This window comes from Octodon degus, unplaced genomic scaffold (genome assembly GCF_000260255.1).
Source record: "Octodon degus isolate 3935 unplaced genomic scaffold, OctDeg1.0 scaffold00107, whole genome shotgun sequence".
Taxonomy (NCBI): Eukaryota; Metazoa; Chordata; class Mammalia; order Rodentia; family Octodontidae; genus Octodon; species Octodon degus.
In genome coordinates, this window is record NW_004524683.1 from 9301555 (window position 1) to 9308169 (window position 6615).

Below are 6615 nucleotides of genomic sequence, written 5' to 3' on the forward strand. Positions count from 1 at the left end.
CAAAGGCAGACCTAAGTTCTGAGTTGAGTTTGCCATATGCTCTTCGCAGCTGCCTGATTTCTCTGGATCGCTGTCCCCTGCCTGCTCCTGTCCTCTCCTGTGCTGCTCTGCTCTGTGCCCCTCTCTTCCCCACAACTCTCCGGACCTGAGGCTGTGCCCAAGGAGAAGTTTTCCAGAGCTCTGAGTCTCCTCCCTGAGGTTGTTCTCAGGCCTGCTGCACTGCTGAACATCACATGCCCTGTCCCCATGTCCCCCTGTCCCCCTGTCCCCCTGTCCCCCTGTTCCCCTGGCAGCTCAGAGACAGGATTTCTTGACAGTGTCAGGCCAGAAGCCAAGAGAGGAGAGATGTCCGGGACTACAGATGTCGGTAAGGTCAGGATTGGCAGTGAGTGACTGGCTTCAGCCTCAGCAGCAGGGAGTCTTGGACCTGGACAGAGGCCATAGAGACAAAACGTGTGGAGCTGGGCTGCAAGAGCAGAGCTGTAATCCAGCACTTGAAGGCGAGGTGGGACTTCGAATCCAGGAGTGCAAGACCAACCTGGACAACATAGCAAGATCCTGTCTGAAAAACAAAATAATGTGCTTGAGAATTAGCTCAGCAGTCTAAAACTCCTGCTTAGGCAAGTGCAGGGACCAAAGTTCGCACCACATGCCACACCAGCCCCATCCCCAGGGTGGGCTGAGCTGGCCACAAAAAAACCCACAGTGTTTGATTCCTGGTACCAAAATAAAGTGCTTAAAAAATAACAATAATTAAAAATTCAAAAATAAATTTAGGGGCTGGGGAGATGGCTCAGTGGAATAAGTGCTTCCCTGGCAAGCGCAAGGGCCTGAGTTCAGTCCCCAGTTCCGCCAACAAAAAAAAAATAAATAAATAAAAATAAATGTAAATATATAAAATATGGGGTTGGTAAAAAAAAAAAAAAAAACATATGGGGTCAATGATAAAGCTCAGCAGTACAGTGCTTGCCTAGCAAGTGCAAGGTCCTGAGTTCACTTCTCAGCGCCAAAAGATAAATAAGGTTTTTTTTATAAATTTTTTTTTAAATTTTATTTATTTATGTGTGTGTGTGTGTGTGTGTGTGTGTGTGTGTGTGTGTGGCCAGCTCAGCCCACCAGGGGGCGGGGCTGACTGGCATGTGGTGCTGGGGGATTGAACCGCGGTCCCTTTGTTTTTGCTGAGTTTGTTCTAAGTAGGTGCTTTAGACCACTGAGCCATCTCACCAGCCCCTATAAATTTTTTTTAACATTTATTTAGTGTGTGTGTGTGTGTGTGTGTGGCCAGCTCAGCCCACCAGGAGGCACGGCTGGCTGGCATGTGGTGCTGGGGGATTGAACTGCAGTCCCTGTGCTTTGCCAAGCTTGTTCCAAGTAGGTGCTTTAGACCACTGAGCCATCTCTCCAGCACAAGATAAATAAATTTTTAAAGTGCTGCTGGGCATGGTGTTGTCCCAGCACCTGGAAGGATGAAACAGGAAGATTGCCATAAGTTTAAGGCCTGCCTGGTCTACATAGTGAGACCATGTCTCAAGATAAATAAATAAAATAAAACAAGTACAGTAACTTAAAAAAAAAAGTGCTCCAAAAGAAGTTCTAATCACTATAGCATGCTGGGTTATTCTGAGCTTTATTTATTTATTTATTTATTTATTTATTTATGCAGTACTGGGGATTGAACTCAGGACCCTGTGCTTGCCAGGCAAGCGCTTATTCTACTGAGCTATCTCCCAGGCCCAAACTCAGGCCCTTGCACTTGCCAGGGAAGCACTTATTTCTACTGAGCCATCTCACCAGCCCCTATTCTGAGCATTTTATACAATTAACTCATTTGATATTCACAGCAACTTCCCCATGGGAAATGTAAGCACAGAGAAGTGAAGCGGAAGTCATGCAGCCTGGTGACCGTGGGGATCAGGGTCTGACCACAGACTTGTACTATCGGGTCCCAGGCCCTGGGTCCAATTCAAGGGCCCTGGGCAGTGGTGGGCAGAACCAGTGTTGAGGGAGAGGGCATGACCAGAGGGCAACCAGGATAAGCTGGGTGGGGCAGGTGATTTAGAGGCTGCCTGGTTCCCTCTCTGGGCCCATAAACCAGTGGGAAGGGAGATAAGGTGATTCCAGAGGGAGAGGCAGGGTGGGTCTGGTGCTGCCCCTTCCTGGGCAGAGACTTTGGGTCGCACACCTCTGCCCTGGTTCTGTGGGAAATTCACAAAGCAAAACTAGAGCAACAAGCAAAAATATGACGGCAGTGAGTGGGGGGTCAGCACAGGGTCACAGTATTGAGCCCAGGCTTGGCTGCCTCGGGCAGAGCTGTCCAGGAGACCAGGGCTGGGACTCCACATGTGGCCATATTTGTTTTTCCAGTAGTGGGAACTGAATGCAGGGCCTTCTCATTGAACTACATTCCCAGCCCTGTTTTTCCCCCTTGAAACAGAACCTTGCTAAATAGTTTAGGCTGGCCTCAAATTCCCTGGGATCCTCCTGCATCAGCCTCCAGAGTGCTGGGATTACAGGCATGCACCACCACATGCAGCCCTTTTTTTTTATTATTTCGAGATAGGATCTTGCTAAATTGCAGGGACTGGGCTCATACTTTTGGTGTTCCAGCCTCCACCTCCCTCAGGACTGGGAATACAAGTGGGTAGACTTGCACCCAGCAGTTCTGGGTGTTTCACACACATACTGCTGTCCTCCATTCCTGCTGACTTCTCACCTGGGACTGGAAGGAGGACAGAACTCCAGTCCGGCCAAGGAGGTTTCCAGACCTTGCACTATCAGGGACACAGCTCAAAGGATCCAGGGGAGGGCAGTAGAGTGAAAACTGATGACTTGTGTCAAACAACAGAGGCAGGGGCTGGGGAGATAGCTCAGTAGAATAAGTGCTTGCCTGGCAAACACAAGGTCCTGAGTTCAATCCCCAGTACCGCCAAAAGAAAAAAAAAAAAAAAAAAAAAAGAGGGAATGAAGGAAGAAGGGAAGAAGAGACAGACAGACAGTGAGAGGGACAGGGAAAGGAGAGGAAGGGGAGAGAGAAAGGAGAAAGGCCACCTGCTTGCTCTCAGGGCCTCCCCAGGTCTACTGAGGCAACTCAGTCCTGTGCTTGGTGTTTCCAGGGATGCAGAAGCATCATGTTAGAATACATGAACCAGTGTAAGTCACTGCTTCCAGAAAACCCAGCAAGGACAGTGAACACACCTTAGATCCCAGAGGGGCCAGCCAAGTGGATTAAAGCCTGGGTTTGATCCCCAGGCCTGCTGTGCTACAGCAATTGAGACTGGGAGTGGTGGTGCGCACCTATAATCCCAGCTCTTGGGAAGCTGTAAACAGGCGGATCACTACAAGTCTGATCTAGTAGTGGTATGCTGAACACCCTATAGACCCTTCCCTAAAAAAAAAAAAGAAATGGAAAAACTGCCAATATCTGATTTCTGCCCTCCATATTTCCATTTGCAGTCATACACTTAGGTACTTTCTTTCTTTCTTTTTTTTCAGAACGGGGGATTGAACTCAGGCCCTCGCGCTTGCCAGGGAAGCGCTATTCCACTGAGCCATCTCCCCGCCCACTTAGGTACTTTTGACCCAATGGGAAGAAATATCTAAAATTCAGAACTACTGTTTTTTTTATTTTTTTATTTTTTTTTATAACTTCTCACCTCTCCACTCACAATTACTCTTTTTTTAAAAATTAATTTTATTTATTTGTGTGTCTGTGTGTGTGTGGCCCACTCAGCCCACCAGGGAGCGGGGCTGGCTGGCATGCAGTGCTGGGGGATTAAACCGCGGTCCCTGTGCTTTGCTAAGCTTGTTCTAAGTAGGTGCCTCAGACCACTGAGCCATCTCACCAGCCCCAGAACTACTGTTAACAAGAACAGGAAAAACAAATTTTTTCTTTCATATCTTTTTTTTTTCCCACATCAGATGGGTAACATGGCCACATTGTATCCAGGCTTGAGGGAGACACATCTCATGTACACAACATCACGTTTGTGAACCAAAGGATGTAATGTCTTCATCAGTTTCATTTATTAGTTTTAAGGTTTCCTTTGGCTAGATTTATGCATAAGACACTTTGATCATTTTCGCCCCAACCTTTCCCCACCATGGAAGTGTATGTGCCCAGGGGCCAAACCCACGGCTTCAGAAAGTGCTCTACCGGGGCTCTACCACTGAGCTATCATCCTGGCACGACTGATTGATGTCTTTTTTTTTTTTTAAACAGAACCAGGGATTGAGCTCAGGCCCTCGCACTTGCCAAGCAAGCACTTATTTTACTGAGCTATCTCCCCAGCCCTGATTGATGTCTTTTTGAGATGGGTCTCACTATGCAGTTTAGGCTGGCCTTGAGCTCACTTTTTAGTCCTGGCTGGTCTTTTTTTTTTTTTTAATTTTATTGAGAAACAAAATTGCAGGCATGTACTATCACACGAGGCTTTTCTTTTTTTTTTTCCGTACTGGGCATCAAAGTCACGACCTCATGCTTGCCAGGCAGGCAGTATACTACTGAGCTATATCCCCAGCCCACCCAACTGGTCTTAAACTCAGTGATTCTCCTGCCATAGTCTCCTGAGTGTTATGTATTTATTTGTTTTTGAAAATGAAATGTTTTCTATCACAGTGGATGCATTTTTGTTTTCTTTTTCTTTTATTTTTTTCTGAGACAAAGTCTCATTACATTTCCCAGGCTGGCCTTTTACTCACAGTGATAAAAATGAATTGAAAAAGAAACTTTTCTTAGTGTGGTGGCACATGCCTGTAACATTAGCACTTGAGAGGCTGAGGCAGGAGGATCATATCAGGTCAGAGGCTAGCCTAAACTACATCGTGAGTTTAAGGTCAGCCTGAACTACATAGTGAAACCCTGTCTCAAAAATTAAAAATAGGGGTCAGGAGATATTGCTCAGTGGCATGGTGCCTGCCTGGTAAGCACGAGGTCCTCAATTCAATTCCCAGTTCAAAATAAAGAGAGAAAGAAAAAACAAAAAATAAATCATAAAGATAAAATAAGAACTCAGTTGATCCTCCTGCTTCAGCCTCCTGCGTGCTGGCTTATTGACGTGTGTCATCACACCCCATCACATTTGGCACAGATAGCATGTGGGCTAATGTCTTCAAAAAGGTCAACTCTAGGGGCAGGGGAGATGGCTCAGTGGAATAAGCGCTTCCCTGGCAAGCGCAAGGGCCTGAGTTCAATCCCCAGTTCTGGGAAAAAAAAAAAGGTCAACTCTAAAGGCCTCACTTGTCTCCTACAAAGCACCAAAGCTGTACTCTGGAAGCACAGATCTGTTCTGCTGTCCTGGGCAATTTCTCACACTAGATGTTAGTTGGGGAGTCTGGGAATCAGAATTCAGTGGAGCTGGGCAAGTGGTACATGCTGCTAGTGCCAATACACAGGAGGCTGAGGCAGGATTGCCATGGGTTCAATGCAGTCAGACCCTATCTCAGAAAACAAAAACAAAAAGTTCAATGAAGACAACTTATAGAATAGGAAAAAAAAATTTTGCCAGCTATTTCTTAGAAAGAGGACTAATGTCTAGAATTTATAAAGAACTCAGCTTGTGGTAGTGCACACCTGTAATCCCAGCACTCTTGGGAGGCTGACGCAGGAAGATTGTTGGTAGTTTGAGACCAGCTTGGGCTACAAAGTAAGCTCAAGGCAAGCCTGGACTGCACAGCCAGGCCCTGTCTCAAAAAAAAAGAAAAAAAAAAGTTAGATCGCAACAGATAAATGGCCCAGTCAATTAAAATGAATAGAGGGGCCGGGGAGGTGGCTCAGTAGGATAAGTGCTTGACTGGCAAACACAAGGATCTGAGTTCAATCCCCAGTTCCGCCAAAAAAAAAATAAAATAATAAAATAAAATGAATAGAAACTTCACAGAAGAAGAAATACAAATGGCCAATAAATACATTTAAAAATAAAGTTCAGCATCTTTGGCCATTAGAAAAATGCAAATCCAAATAGCACTACTCCAGAGGGTTGCTGGGGAGGTAGCTCAGTGGAATAAGTGCTTGCCTGGCAAATACAAGGTCCTGAGTTTGATCCCTGGTACCACCAAAATAAATAAAAATAATAAATAAATAAATATCTTGGAAATACTTCAAAGAATCAAAACTGGAATCTCATCTTTCTGAACAGTTTCTGCACTTTAAATCAAATCTCAAACAGAATAAAATGAAAACCCATGAATTGGGAAAAAAATTATAGCCAAATGTCCCTCTGACACAGCCCTTCTATATAGAACATATAAAGAATTTAAAAATAATTAAGCATCACAAATTCAAAGACTCAAGCCAAAAGTAGGAATCTGAGATGAATATACACTTCTCAGAGGAAGAAATACAAATGGCAAGAAAATATATGAAAAAGTGTTCAAACATCATTGGTCTTTCAAGAAATGTGAATTAAAATAACACTGAGATTCCACCTCACCCCAGAAAGAATGACTAACAATCAAGAAGTCAGCCAAGGGCTGGCCAGATAGCTCATCAGACTAAAGTGCCTGCTTAGGCAGAGTGCAGTGGCCAGGGTTAGATCTGCAGCATGCCTTGCCAGTCCAGCCCTCAGGGCACACTAAGATGGCAAATGAGACTAAGTGTGGTGGTGTGTGCCTGTAATC

General features: G+C 45.3%; 1 pseudogene; it reads right to left on the bottom strand.

Annotated features, from left to right (window-relative positions):
- Positions 1-3912: 3912 nt before the first annotated feature.
- Positions 3913-4000, bottom strand: LOC111818938 (annotated as a pseudogene).
- Positions 4001-6615: the final 2615 nt, after the last annotated feature.